This window comes from Protopterus annectens, chromosome 2.part1, assembly GCF_019279795.1.
Source record: "Protopterus annectens isolate FY-2018-M chromosome 2.part1, PAN1.0, whole genome shotgun sequence".
Lineage (NCBI taxonomy): Eukaryota > Metazoa > Chordata > Ceratodontiformes > Protopteridae > Protopterus > Protopterus annectens.
This window is the reverse complement of record NC_056729.1, coordinates 241,606,360-241,624,678: the sequence shown is the minus strand read 5'-3', so window position 1 is coordinate 241,624,678 and position 18,319 is coordinate 241,606,360.

The following is an 18,319-nucleotide window of genomic DNA, read 5'->3' as shown; positions in this document are numbered from 1 at the left end:
TCGGACATCAATGTCATATTTGCTTCTCGTGTGTGTGTGTGTGTGTGGTACACAGATGTCATGTGGGACATGATGTACCGATGTGTTCGCCATGTCTGGCCATAGTTGCCAGGCAGCAGCAATATGGTTGCAGATGTGCAGGGGTGTCATCCGTATACCCATCAGTGACCTGTGTCACAACTTCCACATCATGGTTTAGTGTGTATACACCTCAGTGATGTGGGTCACATTCCACAGTATATATGTATTGTATTTGAACACAGTCATGGCTATGAACTGTGAATGTAACTCACACTGTATAGCAATAGAGATGCCTCATGATTCCCTGCAATGGCCATGTACATCAGCTAAATGTGCAGCATATCTGTAGGGCGGACAGACAACACTGCATTGGGACATCATTGCCCCACTGTATATTTAACAGGACACCATTGTGTTAAGCATGTATGCATGTCATTGCACACGTCAGCAGATCACATGTCATATTACATGTGATTGTCAAGGTCATATGCCACACATCAGGCAGGTGTACTATTAACCTGTGCTGGTCTACATGGTGTAACACAGGGATGTATGCTAACTACTACTATGATTGTGTATTTTGCATGCCATCTGCTATGACACATGCATGCTGTTGTGTGCAACCCAGGGATGTATGATAACTAGCACTATTATTGTCTAAGCTGCATGCCGTCTGCCACATCACATGCATGTTGCATGCCTTCTGTCATATCACACGCATGTGTGTCTGTGTGTGTGTCTGTTGTATAGATTGTAATGTACAGTTATTGTCTGCCCTCACAGGTGATGTAGGTGTGTTGCCCTCCTGCGGTACATCTGATGTTAGTTTCCCCACAGACTCTAGCAGTGATGATGAACGTATGATTGAGTCACATGCAGAGTTGTCAGGGGCTGAAACTGTGCCATTGGTTGCCATTCCAGCTATATCCCCCTCATCCCCGCACACAGATCCCATGCCTGCACATACCCCATCGCCAGTGGCCATAGAGGAAGGACAGTTGGCGCATGGTAGCTTGGAACAGGAATGTGTGGGGGCTATGGAAGGTGTGCCTGCACACCATGCCAACTGACTGGTGGTGCCCCACACAGGCACGTGGCCAGTGTTGCTCATAGGAGGACCTCTGGCCAACATGCTCCTGCAAGACAGAGCGCAGCAGCTGGTGTCACCAGAAGCATGGTTCAGGCTGTAATGGGGGCACAGGCATGTGCTGAATGGCACAACAGAGAAGATCAGAGGCTTTAGAGGGCTACAGTCCATTCTTTAAACAACAACATCCAGGCAATGGTAAATGCTCAACAGCAGATTGCTGAAGCTTTGGATAGATGGTTGGGTGACATGGTTGGAGTCCTTGACCATGGCATGACAATCCACGAGTGTGAGCTGTCTGTGTTGGAACATCTAGTAGGAGTGAGGCGTCGGGCATGTGGACGTAGGCCTGCTACATCACCTGTTTCAGGTTTACATGTACAAGCTACCTCACATGTCCGCTCCCATAGTGGCAGTAGCAGCAGCAGTGCATCTGGTGCTGTGCTGTCCACACCATGACACAGCAGGCCATGTGCATGTGGCCCAGGATGGTCCCAACAGGGACACAGTTCCAGTGGACAAGTGGCATTAGACAGAACCCAATCTGCACCTCTGCTTAGTAGTGCCCGTGCAACTCTTGGCAGGCACAGGTCACATGTCAGTGACCGGACAGTGTGAACTGTAAAGCCTTGCCTGTACAGAAAGCAGCTGTCAATAATACCCCTGTGTAGGCCAGACACATGACAGAACTGTGTGCATACATACACGCACACACTGGAAACATATATAGGGCACCGCAACACACACATGCATAACATCCGCACATGCCCAGTTAGATCAGAGGCCCTAATCCACATGCATGATGTCATCCAATGGTGCAGCCTAGGCCTCTGGCAAACATTATCACCCTGTGCATAAGATGATGCCTGTGCCGCATCCCTGACATCCTCACCATCAGTGCAGGGACATGCTCATATGGTCTGATGCACAGGGTGAACAGACTAGGAAGATAAGTATAGTTTGCAATTGTTGAGTACTGTTGACAGGCAGCAGAAGTACCATGTACTACAGGTGTACAATGCATTTCATACTGTTAACAGTATGAGTCTTGTGTAACAACAGTAACTGCATGTTGGTCATGGTGTTCTGCTGTCCTCCTTCAGGTGTAATTGCAAGTGCCGGTGGATGTCAGTGTTTGCAGTTAGTGTCCCATATGTCAATGTGGACTACTCACAGGTATGTATGAATATACCAGCATGCACCGTGTAGCTGCTACATACCTGTGAGAATGTCCCACGTTACAAACACGTCTACTGATCCAAGAGCATGATAGCTGTGTATTAAACTACTGTGGCTACAGACGTGACATCCATAAAGGGTGACATCACAGGTACAGTTACATGGAGTGGTGAGGTAAGAGAGTGGGATAGCTGATTACAAGGGTAGAGGCCAGTGGGAAGTGTGATACCTCATTGGGAGTCAGTATTACACATTCCCATTACAGGATGCCAACACACAACTGCACCCACACACTCTGGTATTGACACACATGTATTCAGTGACAAAGTAACACACCCACACACTCACGGATTCACTGACACAGTAACACACACTCGCACACAGTTGCTACTGGTGAGGTGAGGACCCCTGCCTATCTGCAAATCATCATTACATTACTGTGAACATACTTGACGCGCCACAAAGAATACACATGTACAGGTAGTCAGTATGGCCTAAGATCGGGGACATCAATGCAGATAGTAGAATGCATTGCCTGGATGGGGGAGGGGGTCTTATCAGTTCAGTATGGTAACATACATCCTCACCCCAGGGACCAGACAGCCCTACATGCACACACTGTGGCATTCAGTATTGAATACACGTATGTCACACACATACAGATACCTGACATGTGTGAGATACACGCCCCTGCCTATGTCCTGCTTTCTACATTAGTCTGTACAGTTGTGTACACTAGTGTACAGGAGAGTGAGTAACAATTGAGATGTATTCCCCACCATACATCACATATATGGACACACACGCAACCACACATGCCAGTACTGTGAATCTCAGACCTGCCTAGTTCATGATATGTATGACAGATGTACAGCAGTACTGCATGCATTACAAACTGTACTGACACTTCCTGTGGCAACAGTGCTGATATATGCACACGGGACATCTTAAGTCTTAACAGGTGTCAAGTGATTTACCTTTGCTGTCACCCTGACCACTGTCTAAGTTGTGTGTTATGTCCTTCAATTAACAAAACCATTGCTTACCAGTTACACAGGTTATTATAGGACCGCTTGTGACACACCTGTGAGCTGTCCACAGCAAACATCCATCTGCAAAGATGCCCCACCACTTAGTTATTTCCACACGTCTGTCCATACCTGAAGTACATTTCTCCATACATTCAGCATATCACCATATACAGTTGGCAATGTTGAGGCTGCATTGCAACTGCATGATGTACTAGGATACACGTCACCTGCATACATCAGCAACTACACACGCATATTATCTGAACGCACAACACTACATGTACAGGTGTGTAGGTCCTACAATCCTGACATTTGGGCATGTTTGTAGGCATTGCAATTGGTGGACATGTGTAATGACATACATGACACATGGACTATTGTATGATATGATGGGTATAATTGGTGACCGGTACAGAGGGAATGTTACCTCTGGCAACATTGATATCACACCTTATGTACTGTTAGCATCCAGCAGCCATGGACCTACATTCCATGTGCATGTGTGTAATGGCTGTAGCCACCTGTTTGCACAAAGGACAACAACAGCTATGCTATTTACATGTATGTTTTGTGTGTGTGTGTGTGTGTGTGTGTGTGTGTGTGTGTGTGTGTGTGTGTATGTGGCATGTACATACCCAGGGCAGGTGCATGTATGTCATATCCATATATGAGGGTGTGGACTGGTATACAGCAACAGTCATCTGCTAATGGTGGAAAGTACCGAGGACCCCTGGTATGTGTACAGCTGACCTGGTTACAGACAGTGGTATCATTGCATTGCATAACACATAATGCAACTGTGTCAGTACATGGGTACTCTCCACAGCTGATATAGAGCTTGGTACAGTACACAGGTCAAGGGTCACATGGTGGTGTACTCTTATTTGTCCTACAACATGTGTGTTGATGGTCTGAGGGCATGGTGGTGTCTGAGGTTTACATCCTAGAATGCAGCATGTGACACTGTGTCCTGCACATGACTCATCTGAGATGTCTTTCGTGAAGGTACCGGTCAGTACATGTGAGTGGCCTTTGTGTATGTGGGGACACCACCTGGAGCGGTCCGTACCTGTGTTATGGCCCACATGTCTGGTTCTGAGGTATATGGTGTTAGTGCTAGGTTCTGAGGTATATGGTGGTAGTGCTATTGTGCACTACAGAGCCATCAGCCAGGTGTTCCTCACTGCACAGATATCAGTACTCCCCATTGTTGAATTTACAGTGACCAGCTGAGATTATGGATGCTACACATCTAACACTGGTTAGTATAAGAAAACAATGCAGTTGTCCTTTAGGTGTCAGTGAGTTATCCTGAGTTTAGGACATTTGCCTTGGAATGGCACTGTGTGGGCAGATGCAACTTGGGTATTATCCCCACTCCCTTGAATCATGGGATGCATGTGATATGTGTCAAAGGCCTGTCTACTGTCAGCCATGTCAACCCAGAATGACAGCAGACATTGTGTAAAAGACCGGTATCAAATATATGTAGAGCAGTGTTCCTGCTAACAATGACAAATACTAACACCAGAGCCCATTGCAATGTGTTCCTTTACGTCTACCTGTAATAGCATGGCCACTGTGGCCTTTCGTGTTTAGCATCAGAGTGCATCCCAGTCAGCCCTGTGCTACTAATTGTATGAGCATGCCCAGTATATCCTTGTGTAGATGGACAAATAGTAGTGCATTCCGAACAGCCCTCTGCTACTAAGTGTGTGAGCATGCTCCCGTGCTACTAAGTGTATGAGCATGCCAAGTATATCCTAGTGTAGAAGGACACATAGAGCATTTCAAACAGCCCTGTGCTACTAAGTGTGCGAGCATGCCCAGTGATACCTCATGTCAGTTATGTTCCTCTGTGTATGGGCATGGCCATTGTAACCCTGTATAGTGGTAGTAGTCGTCCATTCCACTGATGGGCATACTCCAGGTCAGGATGGATTCCTACTTTAAACACACAGGTTCACAGGTATGTACATCTTAGCTGCCAGCTTCCCTGTTGATGTCCACATTCCTAGAAGGTCATAATGACAGCCTTGAAATGTGTAGTCTGTGTGGTGCGACTCATAAATATGTAGTGTTGTAATAGTAATCTGTAAATAGGCGGGTGTTCCGTTCTCACCACTGGCATGTGTGTCTGCATGTATGTCAGCCCCCATTTATTATTTATTTATTTATTTATTTATTTGCAGTTGGTTTACCAGGATAGTCCATTGGGCCTAAAAGAACCCGTTTTCAATGGAGTCCTGGGGAGAAAAGCTCCAAAAAACAGACACACAAAATAGGTACAAACAATTTAAAAAGCCCTTAAAGCAAACCAGAGGGCAGGAATAAACAATAGATAGCTTAGATACTTATACAAATGTAAAATAGGATACAGTCATTGATTTTGCATTTGAGGTAACATTCATATAACATATGGGTAAAGTAGCGAATCTTGTTATTCCACTTCTATTGCCTCTTTTAATCACTCTTTACTACTTGTCAATGTACGAAGACCAAAAACTTAAGGGATCCCACTACCCAAAGGACCAAACCTGTAATGTCCTACAACATCCCTTGAAAGAGACCTCTTCTATATGCTACATAGATACCCTAAGCAAAAAAAGCCTATATCTTACCCAACCATACACAAAGGCAACAACATCTAAACGTGGACTAAAGGTACTATACAAGCTCCAAAGACTCCTATACCATTTGAAGAAATGTATCACCAAATATGGTGATATACATCCGAACCCAGGCCCATCCACTCATCCTGACTCAGTCTCTTCAATGTTAGCCCAAAGATCAGCTAGCTCCCTCCTTATCTTCCATCTAAACCTTAGAAGCCTTAACAACAAGGTTCATAATCTTCATGCCTTGTTAGCCATGCATCTCCCCGACATTATGTGTCCAACAGAAACGTGGCTCAAACCAGTCACAAAGGATGAAGAGATCCTTCCACCTGGGTATAATATTCTCAGGATAGATTGGGGGAAAAAAAGGGGTGGGGGCATAGCTGTCATGTTTAAAAGTACCCTTAATATCATCCTGAATCCTATCCAGCCACCTAAAATAGTGAATGCAGAATTAATTGCCCTAAAAATATGCTTAAATAACCAAAAAAGTATCAATCTTTTTGTAGTTTACATTCCGCCAGGGAATAATTTAGAAACTATGAAGATAATACTAAATTGCATAGCCGCAAATTACCCTCAGGAGACCATTGTATTAGGGGATGTTAACATTGACTGGGCCCAATGCTCCGCACAGACCAACCCCATGCCTATTAATCTACACGGCTTCTCCCAAAATATTGTCTCCCCTACAAGAATAGGAACTGCTCTCCAAAAGAAAGTATAATTGATTGATTCTTACTAATAAAGAAGGACACAAATATACAACTGGGACCCTCCCGAATGATCTCAGTGACCACCACGTCACCTACGTAATAAGAAACAAATTGACCAGCATAAATCCCCCTTTATATCGACTTGTCAGAAATAAGAAGAAATTTGTACCAGCACTATTCCTAACTGAACTTAGATCCTGTAACTGGTCCAAGCTAAAAACCCTGCCCCTTGAAGAGAGTGTGTCATACTTTACTGACACATTCCTCAACATTCTTGACTCCCACGCACCTAACAGACGCCCGCATCAAGACTGGATAGCACCATGGCTAACTAGTGAAACCAAATCCAAAATCAAACTAAGAGATCAGGCCTGGAACAAATGGCGAACTACTAAGGCACCTCTAGATCGCATTAAATTCCAGGAACTTAGAAATTCAACAAAAAAAGACTCCACCCTAGATAAAAAGAACTACTTCTGTCACCTCCAAGAGAAACACCAGAACAATCCAAAGAAGTTTTGGGCAGGCTTAAACACCCTCCTCCACCCAGGGAAAGCAACTACTCCCACCCCAGAAACACTTATTGGAAACCCAGTAGAGGTCGCTAATACTTTTAACTCCTTTTTCACTGAGACCATTCAGGCCCTGGCTAATCAACTTCCCCATCCTTCCTCCCCTCCGACCAAGGTTAATGATGAATCTCTAACCCTCTTTACTATCCAGCCAGCTCCCACCTCCTATATTAGATCACTACTGAAGAAACTTAAACCAACCACCCTGTCGGCCGAATCGACTCCCAGCTGAATACCTACAAATAGCAGCAGATGTCATAGCATATCCCATCTCAATTCTAATTAACCGAACTATAACAGAGGCCACTATCCCCTCCATTTGGAAAGTAGCCTATGTCATCCCACTTCATATGGGTGGCACCTCTACTGACCCATCAAACTATAGACCTATAGCAATACTGTCGCCAATAGCCAAAATCTTGGAAAGATGTGTTCATAAACAACTCCTTAGCCATCTCACCCTAAATAATCTACTGTCCAAATCTCAGCATGGTTTCAGACCCCACCATAGTACGACCACCGCCTTACTCTCATTTACTGACTCAATCAATAAAAACCGTAATAACAAAAAAATTTCCTCAGCCCTCTTTCTTGACTTGTCAAAAGCCTTTGACATGGTCAACCACCAACTACTACTTCACACTCTTGAATCCTTGTACCTTGATTACCCTGCTCTTAACTGGTTCAAAGCTTACCTCTCTGGAAGACAACAGGCAGTTCGATGGGAAAATAAGATCTCTCAACTATTGCCAAATACCATAGGGTCCCCCAAGGCTCCATACTTGGTCCTCTTCTCTTCTCTGTATTCATAAACGACCTTTACTCAGTCATCCCTAAGGCCACCTGCATCCAGTATGCAGATGATTCTACATTGATTTGCTCGGATATCTCCCTCCCTGACCTACAAGTAACAACCCAAAACTGTTTTACCATAGTTGAAAAGTGGCTCTCAGAACGGAAACTCATTCTAAATCCAAAAAAAACCAAGTTACTAGTATTTCTTCCCACCTCAGTTAGTCCATCAGTCCAACCCACAGCCCATTCCAATAATTATCCATTCTTCGTGCAATCTAATAATGGTATCATGATTGAGCCTGTTACCAACACTAAACTATTAGGAGTCACTATTGATAGTAGGCTTAGATTTGATATGCATATCAGTCAAACCATAAAGACTGTAAATAAGAAACTTGGTTCCTTGTATAGAATTAAAAACTTTCTAACCCCTACTGCCAAGCTAACCATCTCCCGTACGCACCTACTTTCCACATTACTGTATGCCTTACCTGTGCTTTCATTCCTTAACAAAAGCGAGATCAATAAACTCTCTGCTGCCTATAATCACATCGCCAGATTTGTAGTAGGTGGTCCTTACAGAACTCATCACTGCATTAACCTAAGGAAACTTGACTGGCTAGAATTATCTAATCTTCTCAAACTAAACCAACTGACAGAAGCGTTTAAAATTATTAAGCAACCAGATAAAACCCCCTCCTTGCAAAATCTTCTTACTCCATACTCTAATCTTAGCTGTCTTCGCTCCTCACCTAGAGTCCTGGTCCAAACCATCAAATCCAACAACTCTGCCGGAGAAGCCCTCTTTGCTAACTCTATAGGTAAAGTCTGGAATTCCCTCCCCAATAAATTAAGACTTACTACATCCCAATATCTATTCAAAAACAATCTTAAACAATTTTTTAAAGAACATTGGCTGTGCCCATGTAACAACCCAGACTAGTTCTCTCTGACACCCAACTAGTAGTATTCGCCACCTGTTTGACTAGGTGTTTTTTTCGTCCCCTTAGTCCAAATAATTTGTAAGCTCACACCCCCTAAATTCCACCATCACGGGTACTTATGAAGTCAAGCTCCCCATTGCCTGACTTGACTCTATAAGCAATGGGATATCAACCTAGAATATCAACTACAATGTATCTAAAACAATTGTGATGTATTTATGTGTATCTCTAATTCTGTTTATGTGAACCTCCAATTTTATGTATTTGCATTAGGTAGTGTACTTATCTGTATATAAATGAAAGTGTAACTTTTTCCTCTGTGGAGCTTTTCTCCCCGGGCCTCCGCTGAAAATAGACATGTATCCAGTCGGACCATCCCGGTCAACAAATGTAAAATAAAAAATAAATAAAATAAAATAAATATAATACAGTGTAATAGAAATAGGTAAAATAGATGTGAGTTGTGTAATGACTTTAGAGAGGTAGAGTTGTTTTGTTATAAATAAATGTAGTTATGAAGGGAATGATAAGTTAAGTAGGCTTTGTTGAATAGCTTAAGAATGGATGAAGGATTAAGAGTTCCATATTTTTATGATGGATGAGAACAGGAACATTCCCATTGCAACTTTAGATGTGTGTGTAGAGATTTTTTGAATGTATAAAGATTAGAGGTGGTATGAATGGATGGTGGGAGTGAGTTCCAAAGACGGGCTAGGTTAGAGGATAGAAGGTATTTGCCTGGGGGACGTGTTGGTTTATGTACTTCTAGTAGGTTTTGGTTGTTAGACCTTAAGACTCTGTCTGGTAGATGTAACTTAAAAGCAGAAGACAGGGAGGGACAGAGAGGGGTTATTTATGAGCTTATGGGCTAGGGTGAGCTGAATGTAGTTGAGCTGATGAGGAAGTTCAAGCCAGTTTAGTTTTGGAGAGAGGAACAGTGGTGGGTTGTTGACCTGTGGCCGCTAGCTTAACTTGGCGATCTTATTGTAGCAAGAGGAAAGTTGTTTCTTTAGAGGACTGAAGATTTGTTAGGAGAGGTGAGCCATAGAGCAGGGAGGGAATAAGAAAGGAAGAGGAGAGCGATTTTAGAGGTCTTTGTGAGGTAATGGTTTTGACGGTAGAGCATACCCAGCTTTTGGTGGGTTTTTTAATATTTAGTTGAAGATGAGAGTTGAAATTAAGCTGGTTGTCAGTTTGGACACCAAGTAACTTAGTTTCGGGCACTAGTTCTAGAATTGAGTTGTTTTGACTTATAATCAAGAAATTGTTTGTATTGAAGGGAGTAGTTTTAGAGGGGTAAATACCATGAGTTTGGTTTTGAGGCGTTTAGAGCTAGGTGGTTTGTTTTCATCCAATGCTCAGTAATTGAGAAAGCTTCTTGTGTGAGCTTTAGAAGCTTAGGGACAGATGAGGCAGAGCAAATAATGGTAGAATCGTCAGCATATTGGATAATGTCAGAGGATGGGATAGATTTATGAAAATCATTTATAAATATGTTAAAGAGAAGAGGACCAAGTATGGAGCCTTGGGGAACTCCGGTGGGGTATTGAGAAAAGAGGAAGTGGCTTTTTCCATTTTACAGCTTGGTGTCTGTTTGATAGGTAGCTGGAGAACCAGTTTATAGAGGAGGGAGAAAGGTTAAGGTTGGAAAGTTTAGTTAGGAGCAGACTGTGTGAGATAGTATCAAAGGCCTTAGAAAGGTCAAGTAGTAGGGTGGAGACAATTTTCCGAATCACGTGCTTTATTGATGGTTTCAAGAAAGGAGAGGAGGGCTGTCATGTGCTATGGTTTGGCCTAAAGCCATGTTGTGTAGATGTAAGAAGGTTATTTTCTAAAAGATATGGTAGTAGTTGAAGTTGGACACATTTTTCTAGTAGCTTAGAAATGGGGGACAGGATAGCAATTGGGTGGAAGTTGTTAACACTGCAGTTTTTCCACCTTTATGGAGGGTGATGAAGGCTTGTTTTCAGAGTTGGGGCACTGTACATTCCAGGATTGAGCGGTTGATGAGAATGCTTATGGGATAGGCAATTCCATCAGCAGCTATGCTTAGGAAGTATGAGGGAATGTTATCAGGTGCATTAGTGCCGGGCTTCAATTTTCGAAGGAGTTTCTTTATTGTAGAAATGGGTATAGGTTTTAATGAGAAGGGAGCAGAGTGGGGAGGGAAAGTATTTGATACTGGTAAGGATGATGAGGTAGTTAGAGTAGGTAAAGAGTTAGTAGCTGGGAATGGGGAAGTAAGAGAAGTGCATGGTGTTTTTTTTGCGGGAGAGAGTGAGGGGGTATTGGATGATAAGGTGGAAGTAGAAAAGGAGGAAGTTAGTTTGCTAATAGAGTCAATGAAGAAGGAGTTAAATTGAGTAGCCAAGTCTAGGTCTGGGGCATTTGGATCAGGGGTGGGGGTGTGTGGTTTGCTAGGGTTAAGGAGGGTAGAGATTCCTTTCCGGAATCTCTGTGGATTTGTTTTATTATTGTTTTGAAGGGTAAAGAAATAATTTTGTCTGTCAGAGATAGTAAGCTTTTTTACTTGTTTCGCAGTATTCTATATTCAATGTGGGATTTGGTGGTCTTAATTTTCTGGTAAAGTGCCCAGGCTTTATCTCTGAGGCGCATGGCTGCTAATGTATTTTTGGTAATCCAGGGGGCAGAGTTATGTTTTATTCGCTTTGTCCTTAAGGGGGCTTGGGAATCAAGTATCTTTAAGAATGTAGAGTTAAAGTGGGAGACTGCATCATCTAAGGATAGTGTCTTTAGATTGTTCCAATTAATCGCTTTTAGAGAATTTGAAGTTTGTTGGGTTGAAATTTTTGTGGTTGCGGGTAGTAATATAAGTGTGGGGGAATTGAGAGATGCAGGGGAGTCGATAAGTGAAGATGGGCAAATGATCACTTAGAGCGTCGGGAAGAATACCGCTGTCAGAGTCATAGTGTGGGTGTGAGACAAGGATCCAATCTAATATACTGCCACAGGAAAGGTTTTGCCAGAGGAATTTAAATTGCTTTTAGACTGTTCACACTCCATACAATTTGTATACGCACCTTTGGCAGGGCAGATGATGACACCCACCTACAAATACACTTCTGGGAGTGCTGTGTTCCAATAATCCCGGTAGCGCATTCTGTAACTGTGTAATGCTGTAGTGTAATAAAGTAATTAGGTCAGTGTTCTAGTCCAATACTTGCCGTGTGTGTGTGTCCCCATTTGTCTGAGGACTGAGTAATGCTTTTAGACTGCTCACACTCCATACGTTTCTTATACCCACCTTTGGCAAGGCTGATGATGTCACCCATCTACAAATACACCTCTGGGAGTGCTGTGGCCCAGTTATCTCAGTAGCGCATTCTGTACCTGCGTAATGCTGTAGTGTAATAAAGTAGTTAGGTCGGTGTTCTAGTCCCACACTTGCCATGTGTGTGTGTGTGTGTGTGTGTGTGTGTGTGTGTGTGTGTATCCCCATTTGCCTGATGACTGAGTAATGCTTTTTGACTGCTCACACTCCATACATTTTTTTATACCCACCTTTGGCAAGGCTGATGATGTCACCCATCTACTAATACACCTCTGGGAGTGCTGTGTCCCAGTAATCTTGGCAGCATGTTCTGTAACTGTGTAATGCTGTAGTGTAATAAAGTAGTTAGGTCAGTGTTCTAGTCCTACACTTGCTATGTGTGTGTGTGAGTGTGTGTCCCCATTTGCTTGAGAACTGAGTAATGCTTTTAGACTGCTCACACTCCATACATTTCTTGTACCCACCTTTGGCAAGGCTGATAATGTCACCCATCTACAAATACACCTCTGGGAGTGCTGTGTCCCAGTAATCTCGGTTCTGTAACTGCGTAATGCTGTAGTGTAGTAAAGTACTTAGGTCGGTGTTCTAATCCCAGACATGACAAGTGTGTGTGTGTTTGTGTGTGTGTGTGTGTGTGTGTGTGTGTGTGTGTGTGTGTGTGTGTGTGTGTGTGTGTGTGTGTGCCTGCGTGAGAGCAGTACAGTGCTTTCTAGTATTTGCCATAGTGCATGCCCTAAATGTGTATTGCTGCAGTGTGATATGGTAGGGGTTTGTATACAGGGCATGGCAAGTGTGTGTTTGTCTGTCAGAGCTTGTGTAGAGGTGGCCATGATTGTCTTACCATTGGACATGTTTGGAAGTGGGTTTTGTAGTTTTCCTATATGGTATCCATCTTATGACACATTGGCCACCTCACGAGGAGTACAGCTGTCAATCAGCCACATGACTGTGTTGGCAAGCCATACCCATACATCTGGCAAAAGGCCTGGTGAGCTAAGTATGCAGCCCTACTAGTACCCAGTATTTGTCTTGCATCCATGTGCCATGCACAAACAAACTTGCCTAGGATATCCCACTATGTTGCTAGTACCATGCACATTGAGGACAGATAGTAGGCATGGTGTGAATGCAGTGGCCTGCAGAGGACATGGCACCCTGTACAGAGGTAAAATAGGCACATATATGCGGACATTGTGCCTTTACTATGTTCCACACTGAATGCCTGAAACATATCTGGTGCCATCAAATGTGATCCACAAAGGCCAGATAATGCTGTACACATGTGCCCTGTATGGACCCATGCCACTGACACCATGGAATACCTGTATCATACTATCCATGCAGGTGCAGTGCCGACCTGCTCACTATAAGCAGGTTTCGCCACACCAGGCCAGTATTGGCATATCGGGGTATAACAGGCTGTGTACACAACATGTGTCTGCCAAACCAGATACACCTGTACATGTCACTGTACAGTATAGTGGGACATGCACATCCCAGGCAATGTCCATGTGAAGGACTATCAAACACAGACATGGCATGCATTGCAAAGCTATGGCCCTACACATTGGTAACCAGGATGTCAGGCCAGATAATACAGTACTCATCTGTGTGGGACATTGCAAACACTACAACCCTGCACTGCACACCATTGTTGGGTGACGCAATGCCAAGGATTACCCCTCACCCAGCCTTGTACAGCCATCTTGCACAGCCAAACACTACACACCCATGGAGCAATGCATACCTGCATGCCAATACTGGCACCCTGTGCCTGCATGTTGGTTGTGATGCTCCCAACAACAGTCACTCCCAGTATAAACCTCATTAGCATACCAACAGTTGCCAAGCACTTTCACATGCCCTAGCCCATAGAACCTCCAGATATCCCTTGTGGTGCATGTGGTCCTGTGTATTACTGCAGTGTGGCAAACTAAGTAGTTACGTTGTGTATTTGTAGCCCTGGAAAAGGTGTCAATGCATGTCCATTAGAGAATGTGGTTGTGGTGACAATGGCATCCGTTCATGTGGACAGACGTGTGCCACACCTAATGTATGTCTACTATATCTGTTACAGATATTACTCACCTACACACATATGTTCTTACAGCACAACAACATGTCGCCTTTGTGGCTCACGTAGTAATGTTATGCACATGTAATAGTAATGAGTAGTCAGGGGTTTGACTCCTGTACTGTTTGGCGTGTGGCAGATGATGCTTATGGTTAAGTCTCCAAGCCCTTTCCTGGTGTACATTGCCTGCCCCACCCACACACTCTCTGGTGGATGTGAAGGTGTACACCTGCACAGCAGCAGCATGTGTATTGTAAGTGATGGAAATGGTCAGGTGATGGCCTCTGCACCTATTGTAGTCCTCCTCTAGCTGATTGCATGTGGTACAGCTGTGATGGTGCTCCCATATCCATCCGCATGATAAACACAGTACACTATCTAGGGAAACATGTTGTTATCTGGCTATGACAGTCGCTGTGAGTGGTACCTGGATGTGGTGTTCTGACATGGCATCACAGATGATATCTGGATGTACCTCAATCATTTTCCACAGTGGGAAATAGCCTAAAGACAGGAGGCTGATGTGCCACACATGACTACAGCATGTAAGTGTAGCTATGCTGCATTGAGACTACTACCTGTTTAACATGTGTGTGATAATGGCTATTCTGCATGTTATAATACAGACATGACAGTACTCTGTTCATGAGAGACCACCATCTGTAGGGCCATCTGTGAACTGGTCAGTGTGTGCAACCATTTGTTTCCTGTGTTACACACTGAACACACATCTGTGCACAGCAGAAGCATGGTGTGAGGATTGCAGACAGTACATGATGATAGGGATGTGTTACTGCCATCGCATCCCTAACTGGACATGTGTCACATGAGACAGTGGTGTGACAGACACTGTTTGGGATTCCCAGTGACAAGCCAATGATGGGCAACTGTTCATAGCTGTGGTCACACATCTACTACACATTGTACAGTTGGCATGCAGTGTATATGCATGTGTTGTGCTCCCCTCTGCAAATGTATACCATCTGTTGTGTTGGGTTACTGGTGATATCTATGCATACTGTCATAGGTAATCCTGTATGCTGTTGTCTATCACTAAGCCATATGTGGGTTTTGTTGGCTGCTTCAGTGCTTTTTGTTTTTATTTATATGTGGGTTTAAAACACAACACCATATGCTGAATGGGTTGGGAGGTCCAGGCAGAACCTCCTGTCCCACTTCAGCTGACCATGGCAACAGGCACTTGCACATGTGGGTCCTAGCCATAGACATCAACCTCTTTTGGCTCTGCACCACTTTCTAGTGGTACCACCACTGAGGATGGAGCATGCCCCTCCCCAGGAGTGGAACCAGACAGGTACATATCTGCTGTTGTGCGGTCCCAGATGTGTTGTGTTGGTGGCTCCCTAAAGGGTTACGAAGCCAGATACGCCAGTTCAAGGGCGGAGTGTCACATTTACAGGGTGATGCTGCCCCTCCTCAACAGCCCCCAGCACTGCCTCCTTTGCAGCTGTGTAGGTGCAGTGGCAATTGCCCATGGCTGGGGACCTCCGTCCCACTGTTCCCATGGACTTTTGAATGCCGAAGACCCATCCCCATCCAGGGTGTATCCCCCCAACATGTGTCATATACCAACCCTGTATGCTGTCTTTTCTGTGATCCAACCTATCTTCCACGGCCATACCTACACTCCTTCCCCAACATCTGACCCTCACCTACAGACACATAAGGCCAGTCAGCTCCTAGGACAACATCTGCCCTATACATAGCTGTCCATTACACACACGTGCCCACTGGACACATGAAACCCTTGTAATATGCATCACAACATACTCCTGTTATCCTCACCCCTCTCCCTCAGGCACACGGTCCTGGTATGCACATCACTCCTACATGGTCCAGGTAAACGTGATGAGAATGACCCCATTGTACACACAACACTACTGGTCCCTCTATGGTTACCCCATTTACCTTTATCATGATGATGATGTTGCACACAGCAACTTGCAAGAGTATTGTTCACACATAATGATTGGACAGGTACTGCTGTGTTAATGTACATTACATGCACAGAGTGATGTATACAGCCAATGTACAACAATTTGTGTGTATGACTGACACATGTCTGTCTGAGGGAGTCTTGTGATCACATAGAGCAACACCACTACATAATACAGGCGTCACTGGTGTTTCCCATTTCATCCATTTGTAATGTTTTGTTGCCACATGGAACATTCCTGATGCATCTCTATATATGTATGTGCCTATATGCTGGACATAAACACTCACATATACATTTACATGATGGGATACATTCCTATACTGTTGAAAGACTGCACTGTATGATATGTTTGTGGTACTGTCCGTTGTCTGTATATCTGCCATGGCGTATTGGTAATACATATTAGTTGTGTGTGCAGGGTTCTGGTTCCAACCCTTGCAAAGGACATTTATTTGGTTGCAGGGCAGAACCAGCCCATTAGATACGGAGGGAGTAAGGCACATTAAAGCAGTTGGGAGCGGGTGTGCATGGGTTTGCGTGGTGTTAAGCACTGCTGACCTCTGGTTACAGCCTCTTATACTCGGTTAGCCTCTACATTGCTTTGCCAGTGCAATACTCGCATACTGGTAGCCAAACATGCTTACAATTGCTCGCTCCCGCACTTGAAAATGCACCAACATTGGTGCTTGCATCTGTCACTCACACCCCTGGGTGGGAGCGAGGACCACAATATTACCTTGTGATGCCTCTTACATCGGATTTCATGAATACAGTATCGGGAATGGCTTCCTATTAGGCGACGGCATGGTGTTTGACTGTACAGAATCAGCGGCCTGTCTGGTGAATCAATCATATTTGTGTGTTCCTCATACAATCTGCTCCCACCTTGTGATGCCTATCACATTGGACTACATGACTACAGTCATAGCCGGCCTTAGGCATATGCCAACTAAGTGGCCGCCTAAGGCACCGCTTTAGTGGGGGCACTTTACCAGTATTTATTTGGTGTAGGTAAACCAGAATGGGGCACTGGGTGGTGTGTTGGGGGTGCCTTTGTGCCCTTTGCCTAGGGCACCAGTTGACCTAAGGCCGCTCCTGACTACAGCATTCGGAATGACTGCCCATTAGGCGACTGCATGGCGTTCGACTGTACGGAATCAGCGGCCTCTCCACACACACACAATCATATTAACTGGTTTACTCATACAATCTGCTCCCACCTTGTGATGCCTGTTACATCGGTCTACATGACTACAGTATCGGTAATCGCTGCCCATTAGGCGATGGCATGGCGTTCGGCTGTACGGAATCAGCGGCCTGTACAGTGAATTAATCATATTTGTGTGTTTTGCATACAATCTGCTCCCATCTGGCTGATACATTGGAACCAAGACTCTTCAATACAGACAAGTAGTTGGGTTGTGGGAGCCACATCTGTTGGCCGAGTCAAGCTACCGCATACCTATTATAGGTTTGCCACCTTTTCAATTGACCAAGGTGGGACTTTAGGGTTGCCACCTGTCCCACTTTGTGAGGGACACTACGAAAATAATCAAGGCATAGCAAATGTCCTGATTACAGGACATTATTATATTCTACATTTCATTAATAGCCACATAAAACAGTTATTTTATATATGAAACTTCTATATGTTATGTGAAGTAGCATAAGCAATTCAAATGTAACTAGATTATGCTTTTATTTGTGCAAATAAGTATAATCCTGTACTATGCACGGCTGTAGGTATGTTTTGTCCTGGAAAGTCTGACATTTCTACAGAACATGTCCCACATTGGCCATTTCGAAAAGTGGCAACCCTATAGGACCTGTATGTAGAGATGTCAGACTTTGCACGGCAACACATACCCAAAGCCAGTAGAAAGGGGGGTACTTCACTGTTTTGCCTAAATAAAAGGTTACTCTTGTAGCATTATAATTGCTTATACTGTTACTTATAACAATTAGGTGTTTCACATACAAAATAATTGTTTTATGTAACTACTATAGACAATATAGGTAATCTTTGACCT